The sequence below is a fragment of the Varanus komodoensis genome, unplaced genomic scaffold (genome assembly GCF_004798865.1).
Source record: "Varanus komodoensis strain SLA01 unplaced genomic scaffold, ASM479886v1 scaffold29_1, whole genome shotgun sequence".
Classification (NCBI taxonomy): domain Eukaryota; kingdom Metazoa; phylum Chordata; class Lepidosauria; order Squamata; family Varanidae; genus Varanus; species Varanus komodoensis.
Genome location: NW_025335759.1, coordinates 3,285,221 through 3,299,222, shown reverse-complemented (window position 1 = coordinate 3,299,222; position 14,002 = coordinate 3,285,221).

Here is a 14,002-nt window from a genome sequence, read left to right as displayed (position 1 = left end):
TATGCATTCCTGGCTGAAAAGTCAGACCACCACTTTAAATATTAGGAGGATGCAATCCTGTGTGTGTTTGGGCAGGAAAAAAAGTCTTACAATTCCCAGCATGCCCCAGCTGCTCCCTCAACAGGCTGCCACAGTGGATGAGCTCTCTTGTAGCCACCCAGCCAGCTGCTTTGTTGGCCGTGAAGATGGCACAAGGACCTGCGCAGGAACACGGGGAAGGATACGTTCCTTTAGGTGCCTGGCCCTAAATGACTGTGGGCTTTAACACCAACATTCTGAACTGGGCCCAGAAACAGACTGGAAGCAGCACGGACTTCACGCAGTTGCATTGGCCTCTCCCAGTTAGTAACCCAGCAGGTTTCTTCTGAATGAAGAAAAGTTTCTGAACCATCTTTAAAGGCAGCCCTTTTCAAGAGACATGCCAAGAAGGTAGCCTTCGTGCTAAAATCTTTGGATGATGACTTGGTTTTGTATGTCACATGGACATTTCTCTCAATGGACGCAGTTCATAAATATTAGCAATTACATAGCGTCCCCCACTTCCCCCACCCAAGCTTCAAATGCCCCCCAAAATGGGTAGATTACTCCCTCGCTGCAAGGGAGTTCAGAGACCCTGGTTAGGGATCCTGGTCTCTCCAGTGATGAAAGGACCATCTCGGTTTATTGTCAGGCTGAGACATCAAAGACGGGGAGCCAGCCATTTGGGTTTCCATGGCTGCAGAGAGATATTTATTTTGGTCTGTTCTGCAAGTCAGCATGGAGTCAACATATGCAAATGAGCCTGCCACTTGAACAGGAGGGGAAGATGAAAGCAATTAAAAGCTGCTGGGAAATTCCATAACCTCTTAGGTCTCTGGCGATCTTCAGGGAGCTTGTTCAAGGCCCTCTTCCATTATCTCAGCTGCTTTGCTACAGCTGTTGGGACTAATGCTCAGCCATGTGCCATCAAGCTGGATCAGCAAGGAACAGAATGGGGCTGTGGGGGGCATGCCAGACATCCACTGAAGCACTGAGGCGGTCTGGAGAAGAAAAGGCCACGTCCAGAGAGATTGCCTCCACCTCTGCCGCACTGAGACTGTAAGGGCTGATCTGAGGTTGCGAAAGGACAACTGGACAAATCATGGAATGACTTGTGACTTGGATGAATGAAAAGTGAGGACTTGCTTTGACTCACCTCTTCTGGGTTCACTGGGGAGCGGCCTTGATGCTGAGCCAAAGAAGAGCATTTTCAGCTGAGATCTGAGGTGTTGTTATGCGCCGTCAAGCCATCTCTGACCGATAGGAGGTCTGAGTTGCCAGTGAAATTCCTCTAGTGTGTGTGTATGACGGGGACATTTCATTAAAATATTCTCTGGAGGAAGGATCCACCAACAGATTTCGGATGGAAGGACTCGTTGTTTGCACCAGTGGCAACAGTTTCTTCCTTGCGTTTTGCAATTCGCTTTGCTGCTTCTGCAAGGGGCAGCCATGGTGAAAGCAAAGCTCCCACCCCACTGGCCTGACAGTGCTGCGTATCCCAGAATGCTCCACAGTGTCATTCCAGAGTATGGCAAGAAGAAACGGTGCCTGCAATGGCCTGCAATTTTCTTATTTCCTGTCCCTTGGACTGCACTGCAACTCCTCTTGCATGAGTCCTTGCACACTGAAAAGACCTCCAGCACCTCTTGTGCAAGAGCTGACAGAACTATGCAGAGACAAGCTTTCCTTCTGCTCGGGTTGCTTTGGATCCAAGCCATTGAATATTGCAAGTTAACATATCAGAAAGTTATTTCAGGACTCAGCGGGTGCTTTTGACATGTGATATTAAGCAAGTTGAGAAGGTACGTATGGGAACATGAATTCTCAGTGGTAGAGGTTAAGTTGTAAGACTTCCTTCCAAGGAAAACACATCCTTCATCAAGGTGGTTCCAACTACAGGTTAAGAGTGCAATCCCATGAAAGTTTAGGTAGAAAAAGGACCCACAGTTTTCAAGTCCACCTGTAATTCCCTCCCTAGCCTGCCTTAAGACAATGCTGAACATTAGACTAATGAAAAGCAATGGGATGAAAGTTGTTCATGACTATATGAAGGGCCAGGCATTTTGTGTCTTAACTTAGACAGGAATAACTGAAATCTCACCTCATTTAGGGGTTCTGCTCAGTGTGACTAATGCTGGATCCAGCCCAAAGAGTTGTTCACATGGTTTCGCCATCCCCTGTTCTGTTGGATGTTGCTCAGTTTTTGCAGCATTACCGCTCTTATTGGCTTGGACCAAGACTCAGTTCATCCCACTTTGGTCTCCTTGAAAACCAGTATCAAAAGTGACACTGTCTAACTCGAGTCTCATCACTCCTAAGGGCAACAAACCAAGTCCACAGTCTAACTGGATGCATTTTTTAGCTGCACTTGTTTTGGTCTTTTTTTAACATAGTCATTGAGGTGCCTTCCAGATCCTGATGGATGGATGAGCAAGGGACAAATGTTTTACATGCACAAACAAATAAAAAGGAGAACAATTCCTGCACTGCAAGGTGGAGCACAGCCGGAGTCGGATTTCCCTTTCTTTGGGCTTTGATTTTGCTGGCCATGTGCATTTGCAAGAGACCCACACGAGAGTTGCACTGCATTTTTCATAAGCTGCCAACCTGATTTCACGGGGGCTTGGAGGCATGTTCTCCCAGGAGTGTCTCCTGAGCATCCTGATGCTTGGGATGTGCTAATGTTTGCTTTGTATTTGTCCATTAGCAGATCTCTGGGCAATGACATCCATGCAGCCCTCCATCTGTCAAGCGTCTGTGACGCGGAGGTGTCCTCTGCAAACCCCCCACCCCTCTCACCCACCACCTCTGCTTCTTCCTCTAGCAATAGAATGGAGCATTGCCTCTGACTGACATGGGCATAATGTTGTGAACGGCCCGAGGAAGAAAGCCAACCTGATGTCCGATATGTCTAGTGCCCGTTCTCCTGCAGCAAATCCTCTGGGATTAATTTTGCCAACTGCCTGTTTTCCCCCAAGTCTTTGGAGAATTCAGTGTAGATTTGTCAATTCTGTGGTTGGGGAAAACATTTGTGCTTATTTTTCTGGACACTGTTCCATTTTCTGTTTGCTCGAGAGGGTTGTCACTAGGCTGGTTTCGGAGAAGCCAGATTTAAACGGGGGGGGGGGGGGTTAAGGGGCAGGGGGGAAAAGGGGGGGGAAAAACCCTTCCCCCTTGCCGGGCCCCCCCCCCCCCCCCATCAGCTCTGCTTCAGTGCTAGACGACAGGCAATTTTCATTGTAACTTTGCATCCCTCATGGATCACCGAGATGCTGTAAAAAAGTCGTGGAAACAACTGGATACTACTTTAATGCATGGCTACATTTAACCTGCCTGAAGACTCTTCCATTTTTGTTTTTATGAATAGCAGCCAGACAGAAAAGGGATGGAGTGGTGTAGTGGTAAATCTGGAAGTTTAGGGTGCTTAGAGTAAGTCATCATGGCCAAATCCCGAGGAGATTCCAAAAAATCAAGCAGTTACAGAATTGCAGCAGTTTCCAACCACACCAGGAGCAAGTTCTTTGTGAAATTTGATGGATCTTCCTAGCCCATTCAAGACCAGGTCACCAAAGAATACTTATATCTCCAGAGGGATCGCTCACCGATACTCTGATGCTGGGAGCATTAGCTCCTCCTGCTACTGTGAGGCTCCTAATTAACCTCAGGGGGAATGGAGAAGTTTGGGTGGAAGATGAGGACAGTGTTTCCACTAATAAAAATGCTGGTGTTGCATCCTTGCGTCTACCACACCACTGAGCAAAATGACCAGGATCTGGACCACAGGACAAGAAGTGGGATATTAACTCTTCCTCCGTACCCCAAAACTATTTTTTGTGGGCATCTTTGCCAATAGGATTTCCTATCACCAACATAAAGCAGCTTTAGGGCAGCTGTTTTCTTCAATGCCAGGAAGCAGGGAGAGCGTTAAACTCCACTCACTGTGCACCATGGTCCCAATCTTGGCCATCTCCGCCTTTTCCCTGTAGTTGCTGTTTAACACGCACATGCGAAATGCTATCTACATTCCCCATTAGCAATGCACTGCACTTGGCCCCTAGAGGGGTGAAGTCTGAGGTGTTGATACATTCCCTGAATTAACGCCTGGACAATAAAATTAATTTATAATCCAGATGACCCTTTAACATTAATTCTGGATTCAAAAGGAGGGAACCCATCAAGCATTCTCTGGTTTCAGATTTCAGTGGAAAAATAGAAAACTTGAAATGCTATATATATAGCATTTATATATAGCAATGCTATTGTGTGTGTGTGTACGTGTGCACATGTGCGTGTGCTTGGAAGCTCAAAGTAACCATCTGTGTTGTCACAGCCAGAGCAAGAGGCAGCAGAACAAGGAGGTTGAAATGACGAGGTGGAGCAACAAGATAAAAGGGAGCTTGCTGGGGGGGGGGGGGGCTGCTACAGCCTGGGCCGTTGACAGGCACCCGCCCATGTCCACCCTTGGCATGGGTCCATGCTCTGTGTCACTGCAGCTCCTGCTTGTACAGACAACAAAGTTGGGACAGGATCTGCTTTCATCCCTGGGGAGGATGTGGGCAGGGCCACACTTTGGCCCTTCTCCAAGCCATGGTTCCCAGATGTTGCTGGACTGCAATCCCACCATGCCCAGGGACTGGCCAGCCTGGCAAGGAGCAAGGTGAATTGTAATCCAACCATGTCTAGTAAAGGCTGCCCCATTTCTGGTGTGCTCAGAGTTAACCAACAGCTTCTTCTCTGTTAGACCATGAAGCCGCTTGGCCCAAGGGGCGGTGAGGCTGATGGAGCTGAATGGCCAAACAAGCTCCAAAGGGCAGGACGATTGATTGGTCTGGGTTTTCCTGACAGCTGGAAGGAGCATCTCCCCTGTGAGCATTTTCTCTGTCATGACTGAATGCAGCCTCTCTGGACAGGCCAGCATCTTCATCTGCCTCTTGTGAGATCAAAAGCAGAAGTGAGTCAGGATGTTTCCCTGCATCCCTTTTAATGGACAGGAATGTGTTAATTGCTACAAAGTTAGCTAAAACAGAAACATTGGATGCTTTGTTCTTGGCACTTGTTGTGTCTTTGTAACACCGAGAGTTACTATATTTCCACAGCAGGAAAACCCTCAAACATTGAATTTCTGTTTGTCACTTCACCATTTAAGAAAAACCACAACTATGTGCTGGCATTGAATAAGGGTAGATGAGAAAGAGACCTTCAGATGACAAGATTGGAAAAGAAATAGAAGAGGATACGGACAATGGCCAGAAAAAAAAACTCTTGAAATGAAAGGGAAACGCACAATGAATTGTTACTCACCGGTATCAGGCTCAATGCACAGGGATACAACTAGGTAATTTTAGGTGCTGGATGTAATGGGCTTACGGCTTGGATGGCCATACCTGAGTTCCAAAGCACTCAACACTTTTCTCCTCCCACCATCCAATCTTTTGCAAATGCTTTGACACTCCTGATCTTTTTGCAGCAACACAAGCCACCCAGCAAAAAACAAAAAAAGCACTTGCTGAAACTGATAGAAAGGAAAAAGAAATACAGTTGAACCTCAGCTTTCATGGATTCGATTATTCACGAGTTTGCCATCAACAGTTAAATGGAAGCTCACTGCCTACTATGCCACAGACAGCTGTGTGGGGAATGCTCGACTTCTTGGCCACCCCTCAGCCAGGGTAGGGTGGGCACCAGACTCAGACTGGGCAAGTGGCCATGTGCAAGGCTCATAACACGATGCAGGATGAGCTCCCCCAGAATGGGCCAAGCTCTGGTGCCTTGGGTCTTGTTTTAGGCTAAAGCTTATTCAAATGGCAAAAGAGGTCATTGTAACATGCCCAACAGTACACAAAGGGGTAGTAGTATTAAGAGTTAAGGTTTGGGGGGAGTAGAGATAGTTGCAGCTTTTCTACTTTTGTGGGGGCCCTGCATCCCTCTCCTAAATGTAGAGGGCTGACTGTATCATGCACATGGTTCCAATCCTGATCGGACTTTGGGCTTCAACGAAATGCCACACACATTCCTAGTTGTAGACAAACTATTGCACATACATGGAAATATGCCAAAAACTTCATGAGTTGGAGCCTTGAAATTTGATACACATGCCTATTCCAAAAATACATACATAAATACAATTCAGGAAAACAGAATTGGCTTCAAAGTATTCTCTCTGCTGCCGGTAGTGCTTGCAAGAAATACAGCAGGAGAGCCTGCTCCTTCCCGATCCTTTCCTTAAAATTTATTTTATGTATTTTATTTTATGTATTTTAATTATTTGATGATTTTAGGATTGTAAGTTGCCCCGAGGCTCTTGCGATGGGGTGGCATATAAGTTGTTTAAATAAATAAATAAATAAAAATGTAATAATCCACAGAGCAAAACAGTGATAGAAAGAGGTATAGTAAAACACCAGGAATGGCTCCAGGGACACGGAAGGAACATTATGGATTGTAATCCTAGAAGAGTAGGGCTGGGATGGGCCGGGCTCCAACCCCCTGCTCAGTGCAGGACTCCATGGTGAACCATCCCTCTCCGGTGGCTGTCCAGTTGCATCTTTAGTGCCTGTAGTGTGGGAGAGCCCCCCACCTCCCTAGGCAAGGGGTTCCATTGTACAGCTCTAACAGTCAGGAAATCCTTCCAGATGCTCAACTGGAATCTGGTTTTTTGTGGCCTGAGCCCATTATTCCATGTCCTGAACCCTGGGATGATCGAGAAGAGCTCCCGTCCTTCCTCTTTCTGGCAGCCTTTCAAGTACTTGGAGTGCTTCCATACCTCCCCTCAGTCTTCCCCGCAGCGTTTGCCCTTTTTGCAGCCACACCACATTGTTGACTCATATTCAGCTTGTGGTCTACAACCGTTCCAAGATCCTTTTCACTTGCCGTAACTTTGAGCCAAGGATTCCCCATCTTTTTCCTATGCACATAACTTGGCATTTGTCCCTCCTGAATTTCATTCTGTTGTTTGCATCCCAGGGCTCCAACCTATCAAGATCACTCTGAATATTTTCTGTCATGGGGCACTTTGTCAAAACCTTTGCTCAAGTCAAGATATACTCTGTCCAGAGCATTCCCACAGTCCTTCAGGGAGGTTATTCCAATATATTTTCCAAATCTGATATCTACCTACCTACCTACCTACCTATCTATCAGATTTGTCTGGCAGGATTTGTTCTAAAGAAATCTGTGCTGGTTTCTAGAAATCACTGCATTGTTTTCAAGGTGTTTGCAGACTGACTGCTTTATAATAACACTAGCAATTTACTTTTCAAAAGTTTGATCCTCATCCTCCCCTTGATTGGTTGGTTGCTAAAACGCTCCAACTACTGTTTCTTTTATTCACGGTTTCATTTCTATTAATCCAGATGCTCTCGATGGGGCTCCTAAGCACATCCTCCTGCGTTTCTCCACAGAGATATGTGCCTTTAACATATAGCACACCCCCTTCACTTTCTATTCCTTTTCTCCTTCTTGAACAGTTATATCCTTCCACTGTCGAATTCCAGTCAAGGGAGTCACCCCACCAACAAGTTTCAGTTAAACCTATCAGGTCATACTCGCCCTCCTGTATTAAGAGTTCAAGTTCATGCTGTTGGTTTCTCATACTCTGGGCATTAGGATATAGACATCAAAGACCACATGCTTCATACTCTAGCTTTCTCCCTACATTTTTTAGAAGACCCATATTTGGCTCTGTTAGAACAGCTCCCTCTCTTGCGGTGCATAAGCTCTTGTCTGTTGTTATGTCCAGGTGTACTTCTGCCTCCTCGGTAGGGCTCAGTTTGAAGTCCTCCTGATAAACATCATGCTGTGGCCAAATACATTCTTCCCAGTCCTAGTAAGGTGCAACCCATCCATTGTCCATCTTCCAGGAAATGTAGCCCATGGTCCCAGAATCCATCTCTCTCATGTTGGCACCACCTTCATAGCCAGCCATTCACCTGCCGTATTTTTCTTTCCCTGTCTATTCCTTTTTGAAGAACTGAACTCCATGGAGAAGCAAGTCATGGTCCTGCTACAGATGTTTGTACAACCCAGAGGGGTTCATCTTCCTTTACCTGTGGCTTTCTAGGGCTCAGTTTCCTTGGAGTTGTTTTTCTGACCACTTCTCTTCAGCATGAAATTTAGGCCAAAAAGAGGGATCCCACCGAGTCAGAAATCAGCAACTCAAAAGATACTTTGGCCACCTAATGGGAAGAAACAACTAACTGAAGAAGACCTTGATGCTGGGAATGATGGATGGCAAAAGGAGAAGGGGATGGCAGAGGTTGAGGTGGCTAGATGGGGTTACTGGGGCAGTGGGTGAGGGCTTGGGTGGACTCCGAGGGATGGAGGAGGACAGGAGAGCCTGGAGGAATGTTGTCCAAGGTGTTGTGATGGGTCAGGCATGATTTTGCTACTAAACAACAAAAAAGTAAGAAGGGATAATAAGGCAGTTGGTATGTCTCCGAAAGAAAGTTCTACCACCATAAAGGGAGCCTGTGGCACACAACCACCTCCATGGCAGTAACTCACATACTGTGCGCATGGGGCCACTCGTATGCTGAAGGAGATCCCCTAATGAGCCGTGAGAAACAAAGCAATAAAGTTACGAATAGTTCCTGTGAGAGCAGAGTTCCCCTCCACAGAGGCAGGCCATGCAATTCACTGCATGGATCTAGTCTTTGCCCATGAATTACTTGTCGTCTTTGCAAAACACAGCAAACAGAGCGTTGGCTCAGCCAGCTTAGCAGAGCCCATGAGAGAAGCATGTTGCATTAGCTTTTGGTACATTCAGAGAACTAGTCGGGCTGTTGGCAAATATCTGCAAAGTCCTACACGGCTTGTGACTAAATTACTTCAAGGACCTTCTTCTACATGGGTGGCTCCCAACATTCCTTTTCTCACATTCCACCAATCACTCGGTCAAAGAACCTGGGTTCTATCATCACAGAAACAAAAAGCCCACTGTTTCTAAGAAGAACATTATAAGTTTTAAAGTCACAAAACCTGTTTGTAATCTGTTTAGAGGGTCCTCAGGCCAAGTTGGCAGAAAATAAATCGAATAAACAAACAAACTAACTAACAAACATTTGCTCTCATATTGCTGAGACTAAATGTTATCACTATGGCTTTAAAACACAGAGCGCAATAACAATTTCATTATTAGTTCAAACTTGTAATACAGTTTGAAATAAATTTTACTGCAATGGTAGCTCTAAAACACAAAGATAATAAAAATGCAGTAGCATTAATGGGAACAAATAGTATGACTAAACCAGAAGCAAAAATCATAATTCTATTGGCAGTTAGAAAGGTCACTACTAATACACCAGAAGGTCACAGGCGGGCAATCCATGGCGGGTTCAGGGTGAGCACAAGGCATTGTTATAGAAATGTTATAATAGTAATAATAATAATAATAATAATAATAATAATAATAATAATAATTGTATTCCACTGGGACAGAGGGAGTGCGGGAGAGGGAATTCTCAACAGCCATCATGAAGCCTCCATGTCTCACTTAGACTACTTTGGCAAACCACTCACTGAGAACCCGATAACTTGGCACACCTGGAGGTGGAACAGCAGTTGGTACACACGTACACACTCACGGCTGGCTCACACAATTGTGCAGCCCACCATGCTGTATTTCAGCTGTGGCGGACGGCAGCACACACTGATGCATGGAAGTGGTCATTCTGAAAAGCGGACCCCAGGCTGTCGCTTATCGTGTCCTCCAGCCCGGGTGACTGGGGTTGTGTGAGGGCTAAATAGCCTTTGCATAACCCAAGAACAAACTGTGGGTTGCTCCAGAGCTGCTTAATCATCACATACCCCCACTGCCCGGCTTTGCATGACATAGAACAGCTGAGTTGGAAAGGTGCATGAAGGCCATTGGGCCAACCCCCTGATAAACTGAGACACGACAAACTGAGGCTGGGTGTTGAATGCACAAATTCTGCCTGGTTCACAGCCCAGCCTAAGCAGCCACAGTGGGCTATTTAGATTATGCAAACCTGGCCATTTCATCCAGGCACACAGCAACTGAGGGCAGTCAAATTCTTATCGGCACCGCAGGCAGAAAGTTGCACCAGCGCCGGTTCCTCTCTTGCAAAAAAATGCAGCCATGTCGATTAACCAACCATAATTTCAGTGGCATGTTCATGACACTTCGAATCAGCCACCTGGCTCTTCCCCAGAGGAGGGCCATCCCTGAAGAGGCCTTGCTCCATGTCCATTAGCCTCCCAAAGCCTGGCAGGCTGGGATGTGTGGCAGGGCCTCACCAACAGTAGCACCAAGGGCTCGGAGCTCTCTCTGCACCAGCTGGTGGCCACGGTGGTAAGATGGCAGACGCACTGGAGGAGGGGGCCATGATGTGCATCCTGCCCAAGGGGCCCCCAAGACATGGCACTGCCCTTGATCTGAAAGAGCAACTCTTTCAGGAATTCATGGTAATGTCTTAATGAGGGATCCCCTAAAGGCAAGTCCTGGGAGCAAACAGGGATGGTGATACCCCTAAGGATGCAGATCAGCACACCGGGATGGACAGCCTGAAGGCGAGCAATCCATGACTTGCAAGCAGGTGCTGAGAGGCCTTTCAAGAAGGTGCATCAAAGGATGCGAAATGGACGTGCCATGACAAGCCACGCTCAAGACATTTGTCCTCTTGCAGCAGGAAGGAGAAAACAGGCTCCCTCTTCATGGAGCATCTCTCTACAACACACGGGTAGTTTAAGATCCCCTGGTGGATTTAATTTATAGTGGAATATCTCTTAAGCAAATGCCTCCTTTGAAAGCATAAAGCTGTTTAAGAAAACAATTTTCTCTGCGCCAGGATTATGCCTGGAACACTTTGCTGCTGTAATGCCCTGGAGATTTCCCGGGCTGTTGTTTCAGATGACAGCAGAGGCATATCTCTGCTCCCACAGATTGCCTGCTCTTACACTGTCCTTTCACTCCCAGCTTGAGCAAGAGGGAACTGCATGTAAAACGAAGGCGTGAAGAGAGCACCCATTCTTTCAAGGAGCCAGTCTTCCTCCCTGGAGGGTTTGCTGAAACAGACACGCCAAGAAAGAAAGCCTTCGAGAATTGAAACGATAGGTAAACAATCTAATCCTGCTTTCATCCACTCCTCATACTGCTTCCCCTGGGAGCCTCAGCAGCAGAATCAGTCAGGGCAAGCATACACAGGATGGTGTTTGGGGAAAGAATGTCAAAATGACCTGTCCAGATTGAAACCTGAAATTTGCCATTATTTTCCAAAATACCCTCACAGCCAAAAAAGTGGTGGTATCCATTTTTCTGTTTTGCTCGCTTAGAGAAGACAAGGGATGCCCATGACAGAGGTTTTAATCCTCCATCCACCAGGGTTGCTTGTCTAACTGTGAGACCAAAGATCCGACCAGCGTCGTCTACCAGAAAAGCTCTTCCCTGCAGTGTGAACACAGCAACACAGAACAGCTCCAAGAGACAAGCACTCATATTCGTGACTGAAAAGCTTTTACACCTTTTAGAGCCACCTATCAATCACTGGTCAACTTGATCTCTCCCCATCAACACTTTGATCTTTCTTTCTGTCCATTGTTAGCCTTTGAACGTAGCACAGCTTGTTTCTCCGTATTCCGTACTTAACAATAGACCGACCAGCAGACACCTATTGCTGTCCTACATACACAACAACATTAATTGCTCTCTATCATCGACAGACAAGGTTTACAACTCGAAGGGTCTCTTCTTCACTTTGGAACCAGTTAAAGCTGCTCTCTGGACTGAGGCCTCAGCAACTTTGCAAAGGGTTCAGAACAGGGAACCAGAACTCACAGATCATACATTCATATATATTACATGCATGAATTCAGTTGTATCTCATGTGTGACACACAGAGGCCTGACCTCCAGCTAGTGGTGTGATGGAACCAAGTGTCTGGGTCTGGGGACTGGTCAGCAGGAGGTAAGACAAAAGCACCAGGACCACCGGCAAAACAGAGTCCACACATTGCCAGAAGACAACTAACAAGTCCAAGTCCCAGTCCCAGTCACAAGAACAAGCCAAGGTCAGGAAGTGGGAGTAAGTTATGGAACAAGGAAAGAACACAGTCGCAGCAGGCAGGAGCTCAATAACTGAGTAAACATGAAGAATATAAATTTTTCCTAATGACCAAACAGCAAGGGGGAGTTACTTAGAGTTCTACCTGAGAGGCACAAGAGAGCTGAAAATATAAAATGGACCTCTGTCAAGAAGGTCAGAATGTGTAAAGTGAAGCCTGGGGCCAGATGTTTTAACATAAGTGTAGGTCAAGATAACCATGTACAATAGTAATGGCATGTTTTCTGTTAGGGTGTTTTCCTGTTACTGATCATTGCAAAAAGCGAAACATATAAATTTGCTGTGTATGATGACTGTAGCAGCTAGTCTTGGCTGGAGATGGACTCACACTCGATTGTTAATGTGCACCTCCAGTAAGTTTTCAAATATAGCAGTAGTTGCTGGTGTTGCCTGTCTCTCCCACAGTCAGACAATGGACAAGGCATACCTTCTTTTTGTCCTCAACAGAAGAGCGAGGAGGAGGTAACTTGGGCAGGATAACCAGGTGGCGTTCAGGAGCAACCAAGTGTGGCAGGCAAAGCAGGCAGGAACAGGACGAAGCACAAGGTGCAGGAACAAGCTACAGCACTCAGGCGACTGGTGCTGCTGAGCCAGCCCTGGAAGGAAGAGTCTGCTCTCATGTAGCCCTTTCCCCAGGGCTCCTCAAGGCCCTGGCACAGCAGCCAGGTCTGGGACTAATCCTGCAACGGCCACGGTCGTTATTCTGATGCTTGCCCAGGAGATGGAGGCCTGGAGCTGCCCAAAAGCTCACGCCAGGTCTCACTGGGAGCCTGTGCCAGCACTTTTTGACCAGTTGGCCCACCAAGGCCACCTGCTGCTCTCCTCAGAGGTCCTGTTCCAGGAAATCTACCTGGAATGGTATCGCATGGAATCTTTACCATGCAGAGGTGTAATCTACCTGGTATCTCAGGAAAAGGGATCCCCTTCCCACCGCTCTGCATCTCTACTGTTCCCTGTTGTAATACAGAGTATTTGGGGATGGGGCAATCTCAAATAGGAAGTTGAGAGCTTTTGGATTTATTAAAAAACTGACCCAAGGGAGATAAAATTCTAGAATGGATCTCTTAATATGGATCAATGCAGACACCTGGACTTTTGGGGTGTCCCAGGAACCCCTGGACTTAGAAATGTACCCTGACTTCATCCTCACCTTGCTTCCTTTACTATAGAACACTGAGGGGGCTCCTGAGGGATGAGATATTTAATTGACTGCTATAATGCTGCCTATATTTAAAAATATCCACATGCTTTACGAGAACATGAAAAGCAGTAAAATGCAACTTGATATGCAATTACAATGCAATTAAATTGCAGAATACAGAAACATTTCTATAAAACATTAATTACAAACATGAAAAACAATATAAATGACTACAATGCATTATTACAAGCCACTGACTGGGCTCCAGACTCACTTACGGGGGGGGGGGGGGCACAGGGAAGCCCTGAGGCTTGAACTGGCATCCAAGCGATGGCTTACCTGGCACTTCCCAGATATCTTCAGCTTTGAACCTCAAGTAGCAGCATAAATGTGTCAAATGCAACCATACCCGGCTTGCAGAATCCCTTTCACCCAGGGGCCAAATGCTATTTCACACCCATTCGCAGAGCTGTATTCCAGTGGTGGGTGGGACATCTTGGATTTAGGTTAGATGTGCTACTGCAGCCAGCACTCCAGAGCAAAGTTTTCACATTTTCCACTCAAAAAACTAAGTAAATCTGGAGAGGAAGATGCCCAGGGTGTGAGATGGGAAGAAAGTTAGATCATTGACACTTCCAGCAACACAAGTGCACAGAGACAAAAGCCTCACCCAGAAATTAACAATCGCAGACAAATCCTAGAAAAGGGTACCTCCTGTTACAAACCCCCCATATTGCAAAATGATTTCCTCCTAGAGCTCCATCAGG